The 21,948-nt window shown below is 39.1% G+C and overlaps 2 long non-coding RNA genes across 7 annotated transcripts in view; one reads left to right on the forward strand and one right to left on the reverse strand.

Moving 5' to 3' along the window:
- LOC144297836 (uncharacterized) overlaps positions 1 to 5,896 on the reverse strand; it is an 81,855-nt gene extending 75,959 nt beyond the window's left edge. For all 6 annotated transcript variants that reach the window (XR_013364698.1, XR_013364697.1, XR_013364696.1 and 3 more), the window contains exon 1: positions 5,739 to 5,896. This is a non-coding gene — a long non-coding RNA (uncharacterized LOC144297836). The remainder of the gene's footprint in view (positions 1 to 5,738) is intronic.
- Positions 5,897 to 5,942: 46 nt separating this feature from the next.
- LOC144297838 (uncharacterized) lies at positions 5,943 to 7,329 on the forward strand. The gene is made up of 2 exons (XR_013364701.1): positions 5,943 to 6,288; positions 7,008 to 7,329. It is a non-coding gene; the product is annotated as an uncharacterized LOC144297838 (long non-coding RNA).
- The last annotated feature ends 14,619 nt before the right edge of the window (positions 7,330 to 21,948 follow it).

Below are 21,948 nucleotides of genomic sequence, written 5' to 3' on the forward strand. Positions count from 1 at the left end.
CTTTAGGATTTTGGTGGAGTCCTACCTCACATTTAGGTCTTTCATCCATTCTGAATTTATTATTATTTATGGTGTAAGAGAATAGCCCAATTTCCCTCTTCTGTACATGGCTGTTCAATTTTCCCAAGAGCATTTGTTAAAGAAACTGTCTTTTTTCCATTGGAAGCTCTTTCCTGCTTTGACGAAGATTATTTGGCCATAGTGTTGAGGGCCCATTTCTGGGTTCTCTATTATGTTCCATTGATCTATGTGTCTGTTTTTGTGTCAGTACCATACTGCCTTGATGATCACAGCTGTGTAATACAGCTTAAAGTCCAGAATTGTGATGCCCCCAGATTTGGCTTTCTTTTTCAACATTCCTTTGGCTATTCAGGGTCTTCTATGGTTCCATACAAAGTTTAGGATTGTTTGTTCCAAGGAGAATTGGGTTTCTACAACAGAACCATTCAGCCAAAAGGTTGATTATACCACCTGATTAAAGCAAACTATCAGCCTTGACGCTTTGATGTAGCCAATCAGAGCTAGCCAGATCCAGGTAAAATAGGTGAGTTTGAGTTCTGATGACCCCTGGCATCCCTTTCCAGTACCCTTGAGCTTTTCACCCTCCCTCACTATCTCTGCCAGCCCATGTTCTTCATTCAGTCCTCCAAAAACAAGGTGTGTGTGTGTGTGTGTGTGTGTGTGTGTTCATGGTTTTAGTACTTCCTGACTAGAGGTACTAATATGTTGGCACCTCTATTTTAACATTTTTCACATTGTAAGTCTCTCTTCCTGAGTTTGGGTGACCCCAGAATCATTTCTTACTTGAATCCCCAGCACAATGCCTAATCATAATATTTAATAAATAAAGTAGGGGCACCTGGTCAGCAGTCAGTTGAGCATACAACCCTTGGTTTCAGCTCAGGTCCTGATCTTGGAGTCACGAGACTGAGTTCCATGTCAAGCTCCATGTGCTAAGCATGGAATCTACTTAAACACTCTTTCTCCTCCTCACTCTGTCCCTCCCCCCATGAACTCTCTTTCTCTTTCTTTCAAATAAATAAATCTTTTTTAAAAAATAATATTTTATAAGTAGATTAACAACTGAATAAAAGTGCTTTCTAATTTTGGAATTCATTCCCATATAAATGCAGTTTTCACTCATATCACTTCTACTTTTGAATCCTAAACTTGAAATATTTGAAGGAACAAATATTAAAAGCTTTTGAATTACCTCCCCTTAAACATGTAATCAAAGGCATATTTAAATTCTCAAAAAGAGTCAATAACAACTTTGGCCTGCACTCAACTGCTCAGTTGGGCTCTTGACCCATGTATGTGCTGTAGGTCCTTGGACTTCTTAGCCTCCATGTATTACTTTCCCATCTGCAACTCAGGAGAGCCCTGTATATATAAACTCCACAATGTAGAGCAGGAGAAAGAGTCCTGGAAACTCAGTTGCCAGATTTATACTTGCCACCAATTCTCTGCCAGAGCCTAGACTAGTCACGTTACCTCTCAGGACCTCAGATTGTAAGCCTAGAAGTTTAAAGCGTTAAAATATGGCTTTAGCTTGAAAGTCACTAAGACAGATTCCTTATAGCAAGTATTACAAAGTCATGTTCCTTCTCTTTCTGTATAACATCTCTCACATTCTCCAGGACACCAGTCTAGTTCAGACCTTCATTACTCAACCAGTTTGGATTCCCCCAAAAGCAGAACCTAGCACAAGGATTTGGATGTAAGTCACAAATTTGGGATGTAGTCCCAGGAAGCACATAAACGAACTTAATGACCACGTTTTTCTCCAATCCTCTTGAAGCCAAATACGTAAAATACTCATTCTCAGACTGCATTCAAATGCCTCAGCCTTGTCATTCCAAACATATCCCCCACCACTCTTTCATAATTCCTCATACTAACGCAGTTGATCTGTCTGCTGGTCATCATATTTGCATGCTTCTCCCCAATCTCTGAGCCATTCTTTCCACTGTTCTTTGAATAGGAATATTTTATAGATTTTGGTGCAGTCACATCCTACCTATCCATTAAACTAGCTCAAATTTCACCTTCTCCATGATGCCTTCCCTAATGCCCCCACTGAAATCCTAAAGCACTTTGTAGCATCTATGACACCAGCCACCTTTTTTTTTTTTTACTTCAAATTGTATTAATGTCCATGTCCTTTCTTTCCCAATTAGACTATAACTTCCTTGAAGTAAGGACTGGGCATATCTTAATATGTTATGCTTTTTTTAAAAGAATGCTTTGCAGATAATCTAATTTTTATTTGATGAACTAGACCATGGGTCAAGAAAAAAGGCCAGATAGCAAATATTTTAGGCTTTGCAAGCTACATGATCTCTGTCACAAACTATGCACTCTGCTGTGTAGTGCCACAGCAGCCATAGTCTATAAACAAATGGGTGTGGCTATGGTTCAATCAAGCCTTATTTACAAAACAGGCACCTGGATGGATTTGGCACAGGGGCCACAGTTAGCCAATTCATGAACTAAAATATTGCCTAGGTATCATCAAGCTCTTGAATTTTACAATTCAGATACAGTGATTGGTATTAACTGTTTTTATATACATTTCTTTGGAATGTTTTTCTGTTGTGGAACTGTGTATATTTTCTGCTGTTCCTACAATCTGGCTACATTTCCTTCATAATAAGAAAAAGAAAAGTTTACAAATATTTGATAACTTTAGAATTCATTCTAAGGGAAGAGAGCCTGGATGAGGTATACATACATAATTATTTATTAACCAAGTCCTTAATGTTCTTCTAATAAAAAGTCTCTATTTTATATTTTCCTGGCTCATGTGAAAAGCAACTTGTTTTATTCTCAGACAACAATTCCGTTTTCTACAATTCTGTAATGGTTAAACAGTAATTTCTATTCAAAGCTGAGTTTTAGACCATTGTTTAACAAAACAATCTTAATTTCATCTTTGACTCATATATTTAAATTATTAGCTTCCTTTAGAAGAAAAAAGATGCAATAATAATAGTTTAAGAATCAGTGACCCACAATCACATAAATATAATGTGATTATTTAAGTAATGAAGTTGAGCTCAATTAGCGTATAATACAAAAAGAAAGTTTTCAAGTTTTACCGAGACAGCAAGAGAATGCGAAGGTATATATATTTGAAATTTCAGATTATGGGTTTTCATGAGGAAATAATATTGTTCAACAAAATAGCTCTTAAAAAACTCAACTCCCCTTTATGACAGTGAACACAAAGCTTGAAACTACCCTGGTGCTAAATGAAACTTGCCATTTTCAGGGAAATGTCAGGATACAAACTATACTCTTGTTTGAACAGAGCTAAGAGAGAGGTCACTGTGTGTGTTTGACAGTGACAAATGGCTTCCAAAGAAAATAAGGCAGCATCTGCCCATCCCTGCCTTCAGCAAACCTGTTTTGCAGGCTGTTAAACCTTTGGCCTCCTTTCTATTTGTCTCAAGTGATCATGGGAAATGATTGTGAATGGTTTACTGTCTTCAAATTTACACAGACTCCTTCATTGCAAATATTTCATGTCACCTTAAACTCTATATGTGAGAAGAGTGTGTTCCCTAAAATGTAATTAATAAATAAATGTTGAAGACATTCAACCAACTTTTGACAATCTCCTCTATCTTTGCAACCACAGTTCCTCCCTGGTGGTCTGTGGAACTTTGAGGAAAGGATATTTAAGCTTCGGTATCTCAAGGTCACCAGAATTTAAAAAAAAAAAAAATGCTTATCTCACAAGTGTGAAAATAAATACTTAGGGTCAAATTCTGTGACCACTGACTACAAAGGATAGACCAAATTTCCTGAGTCAGTTAGCTCTGAAAATCTAGCTTTTTTAAAATACTATGTGAAGATTTCTATTCTAATTATAGGATATTATTTGTGGATAATAAAGTTTATTTAAAATGTTATTTTGAGGTACGCCTGAGTGGCTCAGCGGTTGAGCACCTGCCTTTGGCTCAGGGTGTGATCCCGGGGTCCTGGGATTGAGTCCTACATCAGGCTCCCTGCGAGGAGCCTACTTCTCCTTTGTCTGTGTCTCTGCCTCTCTGTGTGTGTCTCTCATGAATAAGTAAATAAAATCTTTTTAAAAAAATAACATGTTATTTTGAGAATATGACTGTCCCATCAACAAAGGAATGGATAAATTGTGGTTTATTTTCACATTATAATAAGGCACACAATAAGAAAGGACAAACCACTGGAACCCGTAAAACATACATGAATCTGAGAGACATAATCTTGAGCAAAAGAAGCTAGACACAAGAGTACTAACAGTATGATTCCATTTATGTGAAGTTGAAGAACAGGCACACTACCTTGTGGTGATGGTGGTGAATTCTGGATGGAGATGGGATTAAAGTGGGAAGCAGGAGGGGAGAACCTTATGGATTCTCCATCTTAGTGGTAGTTACATGGATCTATATACATTCATAAAAATTCACAAGCTATATGATTAGGACTGGTGTACCATATGTTCTTTACTATATCTATGCTAATGCTCCATTTTTAAAATCCTGAAAATAAAAAGTTGAGAGACTGTAAACAATTCTAAAATAAGAGACAATAACTGTAGAAAAGGTCCAACAGGACACCAGCAAATCAATAAATGGGGAGTACAAACTTGGGAATATAGGTGGAGGACAGATGAAAATAGGAAAGAGAAACAGTAGTGGAAGCAGGAAAGGAAAGCATTAACTATGAGTGGAAGATAGGAAGAATTATCTATGTGCTTTACCTTCACAGAACCCCATGCAATCTATAATGTCTTCATGCCCAGCTTTTAGTCTATTTTCCTTTTCCTTAAGATTTTATTTATTTATTTTAGAGAGGGAGACAGGGAGAGGAGGAAAGCAAGGAGAGGGGGGCAGAAAGAGAGGGAGAAAAGCTTAAGTAGACTCCCTGCTGAGCACGGAGCCCAACGTGGGGCTTGATCTCATGACCCTAAGATCGTGACCTGAGCCAAAAGAAAGAGTCACATGCTTAACCAACTGAGCCACCCAGGCACCCCTAATTTCCTATTTTCTAATCAAGAAGAATAAATTGGCAAAAAGAACTAGAACTTTTGGACTCCCACCCCATCCCCAAAAAGAAGTAAGATAGAGGCAAGTGGCCTTATGATCATAATCAAAACATATTAGAAAATCAAAAAACCTAGCCAATATGGTAATGCTACAAAAAAACCCAGGCACACTAAAAAGAAAACCCAGAAACAAGGACCATCCCCAACTTACTATGGTTCGACTTAGGATTTTTCAGCTTCATGATGATGGAAAAGAGATACACATTTAGTAGAAACTGTACTTGGAATTTTGAATTTTGATCTTTTCCTAGGCTAGCAAAATGCAGTACAATCATCTCCCATGGCGCTGGGCAGTGGCAGTGGGCTGCAGCTCCCAATCAGCAATGCAACCATGAGGGCCAACAATCGGTACACTGTCCCCATACAGCCATTCTGTTTGTCACTTTCAGGACAGTGTTCAAAAACCTGCACGAAGCAGTTAGATGTTGGACATTTTGTGTTAGATGAGGGAGGGAGTAAGATGGCTACACTGTAGGAGGACCCCAGGCTTGTCTCATCCCTCGAACACAGCTAGGTAACTATCACATCATTCTAAATACCAAGAAATCAACCTGAGAAAGGACAGAACAAACTGTACTACCAGAAAGGAAAGATGCAGCACTTCACTGAAGGTAGAAAGAGTGGAGATGTGATTTGAAGGAGCACTCACATTTTATAAATAAGGAAACAGGCTCAACATGTTTGTTGGCAGGAAGTCTCAGTTCTTAACCACATGGACCTCTTCACAGGGTTGCTTGAGTGTCCTCATAACATGGTAGCTGGCTTCCCCCCAGAGCTTGTGACCCAAAAGAAACAAAGCAGGGTCATAACATCATTATGACCTAACCTCAGAAGTCACATTCTATAGAATCCTCTTAGTAAAGGCAGGTCAGCCTTTTTCAGTGGCGGAGGGGTTACAGAAGTGCAGGAGTACCTGAAGGAATCAGTGGAGGCATCTGGGACGCTGGCCATCACAGGGGTCTTCGGGAAGGCAAGGGAGTTTCACTGGAAAACCATAGCCCAAGCCAATATTTTGAATATTGTCTGTCAGCTTTTTAGTTGCTGAATCTCAGTCCTGGGAGTCATTTCTTCAAAGACTAAACAACAAATTATTTTCTTGTTTGAGGATGTTGGGAGCCTGGTGGTTTCTGAGCCAACAAGCACATATACATATGTGTGTGAAGCCTGGGAATGAGACGGCAAGTTTTTGGTACCTTCAGGTAAAGCCAGATCCTACAGAGGAGTGCTCCTTTGGCCCATGGCTTTTTTATCTCTTTCTGACTGTAAATTCCTCACCTTTCCCATATATTCCTTTCCAACTCAGCATACGTTGCATTGGGTAGGTTAATTGTTGGTGCCATCATTCAGCAAATAGAATTGAGTGTTCATTACCTGCCTGATCTCCCTGCCAGGTGCTAGAAACTCAAGTCTGAAACATACAGATGCTCAGGAAAACAGGTAGCAGATGACATATATGGGTAGATTTCCAAAACCTTTTAACTTCAGCAATGTAAAATTCCTGTGGACATCTACATTTTAAGTTAGAGGATTGCAGTCCAATTTTCCAACAGTAAGTCATTTCCATTGCCATGACTGTAGACCTGAGTCCTGGGATAAGGTAAGTAGTGTTTCAGGTCACTGCCGGGAATGAGCCCACTTGACAAGGATGCAATCTGGCACATGGTTTTCAAGTTCCTCTTCCAAAACTCCATAGATCTCACTCCCTGAGGTCACAGGCATCAGAACTGATGGAAAAACAAGGTGGTCTTAGGAGATACCATTGGACTAGCCCCCAAGTTCCCTAGAGGAACTATTGTGAAGTCTCTCATAATATAATTTTAGTTGAACAGTAACCTGATGCTCTATACATTTTGTGACCAGGACTGGAAAAAAGATATGAGGAATGTGGGGGGAAATAACTGTGTTATTTATATTTCAGGTAGCACCTTTCTCCAAGGAGCTCAGAAAGCTGCATGAACACTAGTCAGCATTATATATGGTGCTCTGTTCTCACGTGTTTGTTTGAATTGTTCAGTTCTGCTTCCACTGTGGTTTCTTTTTTTTCCTGTTTTTCTCCTGTTGCTACTTGCAGTTATAATGTTCTGGTATATCCATTTACAAAGTGACTCAAGACTTATGTTTTAGGAATCTAGAATACCAAGATAGCATGCTGAAAAAAAGAAGTTTTTTATATGATTGCAACCTAGTGATTCAGCCTTTTATATATTACATATTGAATAAATGTATGAACATTCTCAAAACTTTGTCTTGCTTATGTCAAAGTGCCAGTAAATGTACATCCAGCCACTGGGAGCAAAAAAATGCTTGGAAAGTAAGGGCAGGTGTTCTTCCTGTGAGGAACTAGTTCAAAGAATGACACATGACCCAATCGGGATCCAGATAACAGCTTTAGTAGGTGATTTGGCAGTAGTTGGACAGAAAGATGTCTATTGGATTTGAAGGCAGGTCAGGCCTCCTAGGTCTGCCCTGAAATGAGAAAACCCACACCTCATGGCTCCGACATCCAGCTCCAGGTGGGTGGCTTGGTCTTCCTGTCCAGGGCTTCCGAAGAGAGGAAGGAGGAGGAGAGTGTATCCTGTGATGTTTACAGCACGGGAGTGAGGGGTCCTGGCACAGCCTGCTGATGCAGAGAGGGGCAGCACAAGAAAGGAGGAGGGGTGCCTGGGTTTTGGTCTTTTGTTATTCTGTTTGTTTTTGCTGTTGAGGGTCAGTATCCCCACCTTTGGGCAGTGCAGACCTAAAAAACTCTCCAGCAAGCTATCTTTCCTTTGGGGAAGAGTAAGCAAGGGAGAGGCTGACAACTTCCATTCCATGATTCCTCCTCCCGAAAAGCAAGATACCACGTGAGGAAGGAAACAAGTGCCCATTTTATGTGCTTTTGACAAAAGATGGGACCATTGAAGAGACTGTTTTAATTATGGACATTCTTAAGGACGTAAGAGGGGAGGAATGTGAGCAAGAACATTACTTCAGCGTCCATGTTGACAATCACAATTAGTCAGCCGCCATGACATTTGGAGGAGAAACGAGGAAAATAACCATTACCATGTTGTCATAAGCTGTTTGTGGCCACTAAAATGTAATCTTACAGTTTGACCTTCTCCAGCAAATAACAGACTGGCTTCTGCCTTCATTCTACTCACTGCCTTTCCTTCCACACCCAGCCCAGAAACCACCTTCTCTATTCAGCCTCAAACTAAGGTCAAACTTCTAGCCACATTGGTGATGTCTGTTGGTTCATTTCCTACAGAAGGAATATGGTAACTGAGGAGTTTTGTGGCTTGTACTTCCTGTTGTTATGAATAAAGCACTTATATGCTAAGTTCCTTTTAGGCCAAGCCAATTGTCTTTCACACCAAGGTACAATTTGCCTCACTGCGTACATGTCCCAAAGGCAATAAATATCTTAACCCAGTTTTCTAAATCGACTGACTGCTAGAGACCAATATTACCTGAAAAGCTTTCTTGCCTCATGTACCTCTTCATATGAGGGGGTAGGGGATGCAGCATGGTCACATTTGGGACCGCAAGTCTTAGGTTGTATCCACGAATGAATTATGAATGTGACTGCCTTCATCAGAAGTGTGGCTTCAGCCAAACGCAAGATGAGAACAGAGGCTTAGGTGATCAAACAAGCTAGCTGACCCCTGCCAGAACTGCAGCCACCACTCAGCTGGCTCCTCCTTCCCCTGCTGACACATCCAAACACTCTCCTGTTGCCTTGGCAGAGGTGTTAGTCCTTAGATGTGGCTGCCACAAGGAGCTGTGGAGTCCTGGATGAAGAGCTGGCCCAGATTCTGGTTATGCACGTAACTAGACATGTCAACTCCAGAAAACCATTCAGTCCTCTGAGTCTGAGACTTGTGACCCGCAAGATGAGGATAAATGAGAATTTTTTCTAAAAAACGTATACAAGATTCCAACTATGGCCGACTAGTTTATAATAAACCAAACCTCCCACACTGCACAAGTAAAAATTTGGATAAAATATTAAAAGTACCTGTTTGGAGGCAGCAGAGAGTTGAGAAGGTAATAAGAATTTGAGGGGCCATGATCCAAGGCAGAAGAAAACAGAGCCTTTCTCTGTGACAAATTTCTAGATTCCAAAGCAGCAACCTAATGGCCTAAACACTGAGTGGCAAAATAGATGAAACCAGCACAGAGTGATAGCCAGAAGTCTGAGATATGCTGGGTGTAGCACTAAGTGCTCTCACAAAACTCACAGATGACCAAAGAGGAGAAACCTTGGAATATACCACTGGCTCTGGGAGGGACTGTCACAAGGACACCCCCCAGGAGTAAAGGCAAATCAGAGACAGACCAGCCAGGACAAAGACTAGACTCCACTCCCTACCAGAAAAGGATGACTTCCCCTTTACCAGCCTGCATGAAGCACAAGTGAAGCCTAGGAAGAGAAGACTGGTCCAGAGATTCAAGTTTTCTCTGACATTTATCAAATACAATGTCAGGCATTTAATAAAAATTACTTAGCATACCAAGAAACAAGACTACATTACAATACACAACTTTAAAAAAACAATCCCCTGAAAGTCCAGGTAACAGAGTTACCTTTAACAAAAAAAAGTGATGAATATGCTCTAGAAAACAGAAGAGGGAGAATTCTAGCACATAATTAAAATTGACTGAAGAAAGAATTAAATGCAAATTCTATCCTGAAAAATAAACTGAAAAGAGATGAGTTGAGAAGCAGATGAGAACTGGAGAATTGGAAGAAAGATCAGTAGAAATTAAACCAAGGCACAGAGAGGAAAAAGATGGAAAACACAGAAAGAACATAAGAAATATGGCACATGGAAGAAGTACAACATAGTTTTTGATAAATCTCAGACATAGAGGGAGGAGAGGTTGTGGCAGAAACCTTACTTATAGATATAATGGCCAGGAGCACCTGGGTGCCTCAGTGGTTGAGCTCCGCCTTCGTCTCACGGTATGATCCCGGGTCCTGGGATCAAGGCCCACATCAGGCTCCCTGCTCAGTTGGGAGCCTGCTTTCCTCTCTACCCTTCCCCCTGTTTATGCTCTCATGCACATGCTTTCTCTTTCTCTCAAATAAATAAAATCTTAAAAAATAAAAATAAAATCTTAAAAAACAACAAAGTAGTGAGATACAGTAAAGCCATACTCAAAACTGTATAGTCTTAAATGGATATTTGGGAAAAAGAATACAGTAAAATTAATGAGCAACTACAGAAGTTAGGAAAAAAAGAGCAAATGAAACCAAAGAAAGGACACAGACAGGAATAATAAAAGTGGTAGAAATTGGTGAAATGGAAAACAACACAAAAATCTAGAAAGCCAAAAGTTGTTTCTAGAAAGGAAGTGTGGAAAACAACATGCCCAATATTAGGAATGCAAAAAAGTACATCACCACAGATTTCAGAACATTAAAAAAGTAAGAGAATATTATGAACAACATTTTAAAACAACCTACCAATATAATACAGGAAGAAGATGAAAAGAATAGTTTTATAATATTTCATGAAGAAAACATTAAATAAATTGAATACATAAGAACAAAACTCCCTCAAGGAAAGCACAGACTTCACTGGTGAAATCTACCAAATACTGCATAAAGAGAGAACCCCAATCTTATACAAAATATCAGCATAGTAAAAAAAGAGAAATTCTTCCTAAATCATTTTATGAGGCCAGTATAACCTCAATAGCAGAATCTGAAAAAGCCATTTAAAAAAAATGGAAATTTTCAGGCAATATCAGTTGTAAATGTTGGTGTAAAATGTTTAACAAAATATTAAAAAACCAAATCAAGTCAGACATAAAGAGGTTACTATGTCATTACCAGCTTGAGTTTATTTCTAACATGCAATGTTAACATTCAAAAATTAATAAAAGTAATCCCCCACATTGTTAAAGAGAAAGTCATATGTCTCTATAATAAATGCAAAAAGAGCATTTGAAAAAATTTGATACCTTTATGACAGAAAACAAAAAGTATTAACAAATTAGAAATATTATGAAACTTCTTTAATACAGCAATAATAAAAAAGGTGTATATGAAAATCCAGAACAAACATGACATGTAATGGTGAAGTATTGTACTTTCATCTGAGATCAAATACTCACTGTTAAATATTATTTTAAAAGGCAATAAAGCAAAGAAATATAAATAAAAACAAAAGGAAGAATAAGAAACTATTATTCATAGAATACATGAAGCCATACATTAGAAATACATAAAAATTTACTTATAAACTTATAAACTATTAAAATTAATAAGTGAATTTTAGCTAAGTCAACATAAGCAGTAAACATCAAAAAACAAAATTTAAACGGGTACTACTGATATCAAAGACACTAAACAGCATTAAATTTTTAGAAATAAGCCTAACTAAAATGTGCAAGATCTCTACAAATAAAATGAGAGAACATTATCTTTCAAAAGCTTTTATTTATTTGAGAGAGAGCACAGTGCAGAAGAGAGGCCAGAGGGAGAAGCAGACTCCCCACTGAGCCTGGAGTTTGAGCAGGCAGGGCTCCATCCCAGGACCCTGAGATCATGGTCTGAGATCTTGAAGTCAGGAGCCTAACCCACTGAGTCACCCAGACACCTTTGCTAAAGAACATTATTATTTAGGGAGAGTTTAAAAACCAAAATAAATCGAGAGATCTATCATGTTCAAGGAACAGAAGGCTCAATATTGTAATGACATCAATTTACTCTATAGATCCAGTGCAGTTCCAATCTGCATCCCAGCAGGCTTTCTTGGGTATAGAAAATTTTGAGTTTATATGTAAGTGCAAAGGGTCACAGTATCCAAGCCAATCCTACAGAAACGGTTGGAAGATCTACAGCACTTGGACCTTCTTGTTCTGGAGACACTTCAAGAGAAATTACCCAAACAAAAGAGCAGAAAGAAAGAAGACTAAAGAAAAATGAATAGAGTCTCAGATACCCATGAGACATTATCAAATCATCTAATATATGTGTACCTGGAGCCCAGGAGGAGAAAACTATGAGGATGAAGCAGAAAAAATATTTGAAGAAAGAATGGCAAAAATCTTCCTAAATATGAAGAAAACTATCAATTCTCAGAGAACCAAGAAATTATTTTTCTTATTCTCAGATGCAAGAAATTTTTTTCTTTTTTTTTAATCCCCGATATTGGTCATTTGTGTCTTCCACCCCTTCATTCCTCCTTTCAAGAAACCATTTTTGGCTTTCTAAAGTTTTGTATTGTAGGCTGGTCTTCTGTTTCACGGATTTCACTAGTTTTATTATTCTTTTCTGTGTTTCAAACTCCAAATAGAAGGAAAGGCAAAGAAAGCATACCTAGACATCATAGTGAAACTTCTATAAAAAGAATGAGAAATCTCAAAAGTGGGATGCCTGGGTAGCTCAGTGGTTGAGCATCTGCCTTTGGCTCAGGTCATGATCCTGGGGTCCTGGGATGGAGTCCACATTGGGCTCCCCACAGGGATCCTGCTTCTCCCTCTGCCTGTGTCTCTGCCTCTCTCTCTCTGTGTATCTCATGAATAAATAAACAAAATATTTTTTTTAAATCTCAAAAGCAAGAAAAAGGAAGGGAAAAGACACATCACTTGATAGGAAAAAAAAAACATACAAATGTCAGCTGACTTCACCCATAAACAACAGGTATTAAAGACAACTGAGCAATAGATTGATAGTGCTTGGGAGACAGGGCAGGGGGAGACCATCAACCCAGAGTTCAATATCCAATGAAAATACCTTTCAAATTGAGGGCAAACTGGGGTACCCATGTGGCTCAGTGGTTGAATGTCTGCCTTTGGCTCGGGTCGTGATCCCACAGTCCTGGGATCAAGTCCCACATCGGGCTGCCCACAGGGAGCCTGCTTCTCCTTCTGCCTATGTCTCTGCCTCTCTCTGTGTCTCTCACAAATAGATAAATAAAAATCTTTTTAAAAATGAGGGCAGACTAAAGACATGTTCAGACAAAATAAAAACTGGAAAAAGAAATGATCTCAGCAGACAGACCAGTGCTATGAGAAATAATAAGGAATGTTCTGCAGGCTAAAGGGAACTGAAACTTAGATCCACAGGAAAGCATGAAGAGCAGGAGACATGGTAAATGGCTAGGTGAATATGAAATAAATCGGCAGGGTTTTTTGTCATAATTTCCTTAAAACACAACTAACAAAGAAAAACATAATGGTGATAATTATGATGTATGCAGAAATAAAACTATTATGATAATGGCACAAATGGCAGAGCAGAGGCTAAGGGGATTTGACTGCTGCGAGGTGACTGGGTTTGTAAAATGGGAAGGAAGATGTATCAGGTCAGAGGTGAAGTACAAAGTGTGAATTGATACAGTGATAATAGAAGGGTTTGTATTGTTAGCCATAGAGCAACCACTATAAAATTACATAAAAGCTAAGAAGCACATATGGGAAATACAAACAATTCTTAAATTTCTTTTTTTATATATATTTTATTTATTCATGAGAGACACACACAGAAAGAGAGAGGCAGAGACACAGGCAGAGGGAGAAGCAGGCTCCACGCAGGGAGCCTGACGTGGGACCCAATCCCGGGACTCCAGGATCATGCGCTGTGCTGAAGGCAGGCGCTAAACCACTGAGCCACCCAGGGATCCCCCTAATTCTTAAATTTCAAAAATAAGACAACCTCATTAAAATATGGGCCAAACACGATAGCCAAACTGTGGAAGGAGCCTCGGTGTCCATCGAAAGATGAATGGATAAAGAAGATGTGGTCTATGTATTCAATGGAATATTACTCAGCTATTAGAAATGACAAATACCCACCATTTGCTTCAACGTGGATGGAACTGGAGGGTATTATGCTGAGTGAAGTAAGTCAGTCGGAGAAGGACAAACATTATATGTTCTCATTCATTTGGGGAATATAAATAATAGTGAAAGGGAATGTAAGGGAAGGGAGAAGAAATGTGTGGGAAATATCAGAAAGGGAGACAGAACGTAAAGACTGCTAACTCTGGGAAACTAACTAGGGGTGGTAGAAGGGGAGGAGGGCAGGGGGTGGGAGTGAATGGGTGACTGGCACTGGGGGTTATTCTGTATGTTAGTAAATTGAACACCAATAAAAAATAAATTAAATAAATAAATAAATAAATAAATAAATAAATAAATAAATAAAATATGGGCAAAAAAATTGCACAGCACTTTACAAAAGAAAATATATAAATATATATATGAAAAGTATTTGACATCATTAGTCATTGGGAAAAGACAGATAAAACCACAATAAGATACCACCATACACTTACTAGAAGAGGCAAAATGAAAAAGATGAGAATGACTCTGGGTGAGGACATGGAGTATCTGGAATGTCACTGTGCCAGCAGAGAGTATGTTGGAGCAACGATTTTGGAGGGAAAGTTGTTAGTTCTTTAGTTCCTTATAAAATGTGCATATTGTATGATTCAGAGATCCCCCTCCTAGATATTTATCAAGAAGAAATGAAAAAAATTATTGAAAATATTTTTAAAATATTTACAACAGCTTTATGCATAGCAGCCCCAAATTAGAAACTTCTCAAATGCTTATCAATGGTGGAATGGATAGTGATATATTCATACAATGGAATATTATACAGTGATAAAAATAAATATTGACTGAGAGAAGCCAGATGCAAAACAATTCATAATAAACTATTCCATTAATATATATATCTCTAGGGGATCCTGGGGGACTCAGTCAGTTAATTGTCTTTCTCCTGCTCAGGTCATGATCTCAGGGTCCTGGGATGGAGTCCTGCATTGAGCCCCATATTCAGTGAGGAGTCTGCTTCTCTCTCTCTCTCTCTCTCTCTCTCTCTCTCTCTCTCTCTCTCCCCCCATAGCTCATTCTCTCTCTCAAATAAATTTAAAAAGTCTTTTAAAAAATAATATAAATCTGTATTGGGCGAAACTGTTGTTTGGTATTGGAAATCATGACCATGGTTAGCATTACGGAAATGAGAGATGTAGTCTGAGAAGAGAAGCAAAGACGCTTCTGGGTGCTGAGAATGTACCATTCCTGGAGCCAGTGAGAAGCCACATGAGTTCTCTGTGAGAATTCATTGAACCCTAAGTTGCTGATTTCTATACTTTCTATTTATGTTTTACTTTGACTTAATAGTTAATACAATTGGCAACCACCACAAAGTCACTATCTCAGGCAAGAGTCATGAGTGATGCTAAAGTGAGTGACACGACATGATGATGAGGAGCAGGATATTTATAGTCTCCGGGTGACTCCTCACAAGGTATTATTAATCAAGAAGGGGAAATAGTAATTTTGCAGTAGATAAAATTGATAGATGCCACCGTACCAAGTGATCCAAGTCAACATGTGAGTCAGTTACCTAAGGCTTCCATAACAAAGTACCACAGACTGGATGCCTTAAACACCAGAAATTAATTTTCTCACAGTTCCGGAGGCTGGAAGTCCGAGATCAAGATGTCAATATGTTTCATTCCTTCTGAGGGGCTTGAGGGAAGAATCTGTTCTTCCAGGCCTTTCTCCTTAGCTTGTAGATGGTGGTTATCTCCCTGTGGGTTCACATTATCTTCCTTCTGTATGTGTCTGCGTTTAAAATTTCTCTTCTTATAAAGATATCAGTCAAAATGAATAGGGGTCACTTTAATGATCTGATTTTAATTTAATTACCTCTGTAAGATCCTGTCTCCAAATACAGATACATTCTGAGATATTGGGAGTTAGGATTTTAGCATATGAAAGGGGGGCACAATTCAGCCCATAACAACACATAGCAATAAGGAGACAACCGGACAGCATCTGCCTCATGCTATGATAAATTGAAATGGGCATCACATTTGTGACATTCTTGCCAAGAATTCATAAACTGAATCTTTTTTTTTAAGATTTTATTTATGGGCAGCCTGGTGGCTCAGCGGTTTGGCCTCGCCTTCAGCCTAGGTTGTGATCCTGGAGACCGGGGATCGAGTCCCACGTCGGGCTCCCTGCGTAGAGCCTGCTTCTCCCTCTGCCTGTGTCTCTGCCTCTTTCTCTCTCTCTCTCTCTCTCTCTCTCTCCTCTCTGTGTATTCTCATGAATAAATAAATAAAATCTTAAAAAATAAATAAATAAATAAATAAATAAATAAATAAATAATAAAAGATTTTATTTATTCATGAGAGACACAGAGAGAGGCAGATCACAAAGGCAGACGCTCAACCACTGAGCCATCCAGGTGCCCCCATAAACTGAATCTCATCACGACAACAAGTCAGAAAAATCCAAATTGGAGCATTTCTACAAAATACTGAATTGTACTCAAAAGTCTCAAGGTTATAAAAGACAAAGACCAAGGAACTCTTACAGATTAAAAGAAGCTAAACAAATACACAACTAAATGCAACGTGCAATACCAGTTTGGCTCCTGGGCCAGATAAAGGGAATAATCTGCAAAATCTGGACAAAGTCCATCAGTTAGATAATAGAATAGTGTTAACTTCCTGAGTTTACTAATCATGGTGTGGTTTCAGAGGAAAATGCCCTCAATTTTAGGAAATACACATTGAAATATTTGGACACAAATCTGAGGTCCTTAAAGAGTTTATAGAAATTCCTGTATCATTCTTTCAACATTTTTGCAAGTCTAGAATTATTTTGAAATTTCAATTTCAAAATGAATGAATGAATTTCAGTTCATTTATCACAAACTGAAAATTAACAGAAGAAAAGGAAAACAATAAAAAAGCCTGCAATTGGAAAAAAAATACATAATAAACGTATGTGAAAGCTGCTAGTACCCATCAAAGTGCCTAAGGAAACAGAAGGAACTCCATTTGCTCTTTCATGCATTTTAATTTTTTTAATCTTTTTTGTTTATTTGTTTTTTCATTCATGTATTTTTAAATGAATAGGAATGAGTGAAGGAATAAGTTGAAACTAAAGGCAAAAATGCATGAACTTGTACCTTCTAGAGCTCAGATTAAAAATAGGGGGTGGATGGGATCCCTGGGTGGCGCAGCAGTTTAGCACCTGCCTTTGGCCCAGGGCGCGATCCTGGAGACCCAGGATCGAATCCCACGTCAGGCTCCCGGTGCATGGAGCCTGCTTCTCCCTCTGCCTGTGTCTCTGCCTCTCTCTCTCTCTGTGACTATCATAAATAAATAAAAAAATAAAAAAAAAATAAAAATAAAAATAAAAATAGGGGGTGGAATCTGGGATTCCTCAACTGATACCATCGCTTGAGCTTAAATTATGGTTAAAAGCAAAACTTAAATTGTATAAACCCTTACTAAAATGTTGCTGGTGCCACATTGACATAACTTCTATTAACCAAAGTCTCAGTATAAAGACAAGCTCCCCATGACAGTTTTTCCTTGTTTCAGCTCTGAAAACAGTTACTGTCACACAAGCCCCAAATTACAGACAACTGACAGAAATTTCTCCTTCCAAGATGATGGTTTCAGCATTATGCAGATCAAAGTTAACAGCCTGGGTCAATCAGGACTTGTCTCTAGAATCTTCCACTAGCTTCATTCGTTATTTATTCATCCAGCAATTATTGAGTGCCGGACACTGTTCTACAAGCTGCATGAATGGAAAGATAAATAAGGCATAATACTTGTCTCTGAGGAGCTCACCTTCAGATGTTGAGAATAAATGTTTTTCCTACTTTTTTCAAATTATTATTAAAAATATAAATTCTAGGGCACCCAGCGGGTTCAGTTGGTAGAGCATATGACAACTGATCTAGGGGTCATGAGTTCGAGTCCCATGCTAGACTTAGAGATTACTTTTAAAAAAGAGAAAGAGGGGGGATCCCTGCATGGCTCAGTGGTTTAGCACTTGCCATGGGCTCAGGGCATGATCCTGGAGTCCTGGGATCAAGTCTTGCATCAGGCTTCCTGCATGGAGCCTGCTTCTCCCTCTTCCTGTGTCTCTGCCTATCTCTCTCTCTCTCTCTCTCTCTCTCTCTGTGCCTCTCATGAATAAATAAATAAATAAAAAGTTTTTAAAAAATAATAAAAATTTTAAAATTTTTAAAAATTCTTCAGGATTAAAATAGTATTGCCTGTGGTAAGAAATTATCACAAACTGAATAGTTCAAAACACCAGAAATAAAATAGCTCATAGCTCTGGAGTCTAGAAATCCAAAATCAAGATATCGGCAGGACTAAGTGTCTTCTGAAAGCCTAGATAGAATCCTTCTTTGCCTCTTTCTAGGTTCTGAGAGTGACAGTCAATTCTATGGCTTGTAGCTGCAACACTGCAATCTCTGCCTCTGTGATCCCTGTGTGGTCTTCACACAGCCCTTCTTCTTCTCCAGTCCATTGGGTTGGAGTACACCCCAGTAACATCCTTTGAACTCATTCACTTCTGCAAAGACCCTGTGTCCAAATAAGATCACGCTCCTGGATAGCAAGGGTTAAGATTTCAATTCACCTTTTTGAGTGACACGATCAACCTATAACATGCATGTTTCAGTGATGTCATTTGTTCATCTCCCTTGGGAATTTAAATCTTTAGGTAGGGGGCAATGCTGGTATGTCTTAGGCTTATTATCCATGATATAATGGGCTTCTCCCTGATTTGAAGGGCATCTTCTGGGCTGGTGGAGAAAGTTTAAGTTTAATAGTGAAAGGGACTGTTTGATACAGGGGCTGCACAGCGGGTGTCAAGGGCACTCAGATCTGTGACTAGGTACTGGTATCTATGCTTTGGGCTGGAAACGGGAAATGTTGGAAGGAGACAAGAAGAGAAAGGCGATTGTGTAACAGCAGAAGGAGATGCTGCACAGTCCTCACCACCAGCCATGCCACCATCATCACCTCATGACCCTTCGTGAAACATTCCCTTTGGCGAAATAAAACAGTTCTCCAACTTAAAATATTGAAAAATCAATGGCTTAGGGGTGCCTGGGTGGCTCAGTGGGTTAGGGGTCTGCCTTCAGCTGAGGTCATGATCCCAGGGTCCTGAGATGGAGCCTTGTGTTGGGCACCCTGCTCAGTGGGGAGTCTGCTTCTCCCTCTCCCACTGCCCCTCCCCCTACTTAATGCACTCTCTCTCTCTCAAATAAATAAAATCTTAAAAAAAAGAAAAGAAAAGAAAAACCAATGACTTAGACAGCTGGGACATTTTTTAACATAGCTAAAAATCATTCCTGCTGCGAGTGGTTTTTCCCTCTGTCTTCTTAATAAAATTAAGCTGGCCAGTTTACTTTCTACTTTAAATTATATTTTCCATTTCATCGCTTTCCTGCTCCTGTACTAATAAAATGCTATTGTCCTAAGTTTCTACTGATGGTACAAATGTTTGAATAGTGGAAGACTAGAACATTTTGCCTCGATTTTTCTAACAAAATTCTGAAATATATTTCTTTTGCAAATCAGTAATTCCCTTTCAATAATTCAAATTCCAGTATTGATTAAAATCTGTATGATTTTAATTGATTGAATTGATTTAATTAAATTGATTTAATTGACTAAATTGATTAAAATGCTGTATAAAATTTTTTGGATTCATTTTTTTCTCATTCTGAATATTTTCTCAATAAATTCTGGCTTTCTAAGATAATATCCTGTTTCACAGAAGAAAAATTGTGTTCACAAATAGTTATTTTTCTACATTTCACTTACCATACCTCTCTCCAAACCTCTTGTCTTTTCTTGCTTTTTAAATATCCTCCCTACTTGATTCTTTTTGTTTTCTTCTATTATGCTTGAGTTTTTAATTTCTTTTTTATTCATAACTTCCTTTAACCCCAATGCCAAAGCCCTACATTATTTAATGTCTTATACTTAAGTGTTCTGTTTTGACATTTTTCTTCATCTTCTCACATCATTTTTTGTAAAAAAAAAAAAATGAAGAGAATACTTTGTCTTATTAAATGAACATGATTTTTACTAGAAAAATTTCAAAATACAAAGATCTAAGGAAAAATTAAAAACCCTATGTTCATCTGTTTTGTTTCTTAAATTCCACATACGAGTGAAATTGTAGGGGAAGAGAAGGAAAAATAAAATAAGATGAAAAAGAGAGGGAGGCAAAAACCATAAGAGACTCAACTCTAGAGAACAAACTGAGGGCTGCTGGAGGGGAGGGGGTTTTGGGATGGGGTAACTGGGGGATGGGCATTAAGGAGGGCACATGAAGTGATGAACACCAGGTGTTATATGCAACTGATGAATCACGGAACTCTATCTCTGAAACTAATAATACAGTATGTGTTAATTAAATTGAATTTAATTTTTTTAAAAGCTGCCACCTTGGGCAGCATTTTTAACACTTTGACATATCTACTTCCAGACCTTCACTTAGCATATAGAAATTAGTTACTTTATAAAAATGTAAACATACTGTAAAGTGATCCTCGTGGGGAGGCCTGGTAATGCTACAAGAAATGGAACAGAGAAACCACAGCAGGGAGCAGCAAGGGTGGCCTTTGTTTGGTCCTACGGTGCATAGTAGAGGGTGATGCAGCTGCTGCCCAGTGCACGGACGGGAGAAGCGGAGTGCCCCAGGTCTGCACTCCTTGGACCATCCCAACTGCTGAACCCTGCACTTGCCCTTGGGAAGCTCAAGAAGGTACCAGGGAGTCACATCTATGCTCAAATGTCCCTCACCTGGTAGACACTCTGTTCTCCGCATCTGATGGTGTAGAATGTGCTGGAAGGCTGGAACCTCCACATAGCTTCTGGGAGTGCCACAAGTGCACAATCCATGCCACCTTTAAGGAGTGCCTTAGCTGCAGAGGGTTGCCTGCCACTCCTTCGCAGCAGCTGCCCACTTCAGGGATGTGAAGTCCCCACACTCTCGCTCAGGTTGGTGCATCCCTGGAGGGCCATTTAACCCCCAGAACTCTCTCCCGGGCATCATAGCCCTGCTGCCCTCCAGCCATTCCCGCAGATCCCACAGCACAACTCAAACTAGTTTGTTTGTTTGTTTGTTTGTTTGTTCGTTTTGTATATTTTTTTGTTGGAATTCAATTTGCCAACATATAGTATAACACCCAGTGCTCATCCCATCAAGTGCCCCCCTCAGTGCCTGTCACTCTGTCCCCCCCTCCCCCCACCCACTTCCCCTTCCACTACCCCTTGTTCATTTCCCAGAGTTAGGAGTCTCTCATGTTTCACTCATACAGGGAATATAAAAAATAGCGAAAGGGATTATAGGGGAAAGGAGAGAAAATAAGTGGGAAAAACTCACACTAGTTTCCAGGGCAGTCCGCTTGCTGAGGACCCTGCTCTGCCACACTGGCCTGCTAGATTCCAGAAACAACAGCACCAAATTCTCCTCCTCTGCAGACCACCAAGCCCACTAACCCTATGAGCCCCTCTGACGTTTGAAAAAAATCTTTGTATATTCAGTGAGCAAAGGAAAAGTAGTAACTGGTTTTATTTGGCCTTTCTTTGATTATTATGAACACAAGGGTGGCTTTGTTTCATTGCTTCTGGGGCATTTGCTTTTGCTCTTTGTGACTGATATACAAATGTTTTTTTCCAGTTGTCCATTTTTCTACCACAGTGAACATCTTTTCCCTACTAACTGGTAGCTTCCCAAATGTATTCTTAGTCTTCAAATTAGATTTATAGTACTCTCAAATAGCTGATATTTTCATTTGTATGCAATAAAATCTCTCAGTTTTCTCCTTTGTGACTTGTGTTTTTTTAGTTTAATTTTTCTTATTTATTTATTCATGAGAGACACAGAGAGGCAGGGACACAGGCAGAGGGAGAAGCAGGCTCCTCATGGGGAGCCCGATATGGGACTTGATCTCACAACTCTGGGATCACTGCCTGAGCCAAAGGCAGATACTCAACCACTAAGCCACACAAGTGCCCCCAGATCAATTCTTTTGACCAAATAGACCAGTTAAGCCAGGCACAAAATGTTCCATG

Source organism: Canis aureus, chromosome 26 (assembly GCF_053574225.1).
Source record: "Canis aureus isolate CA01 chromosome 26, VMU_Caureus_v.1.0, whole genome shotgun sequence".
In the NCBI taxonomy this organism is placed as follows: Eukaryota; Metazoa; Chordata; class Mammalia; order Carnivora; family Canidae; genus Canis; species Canis aureus.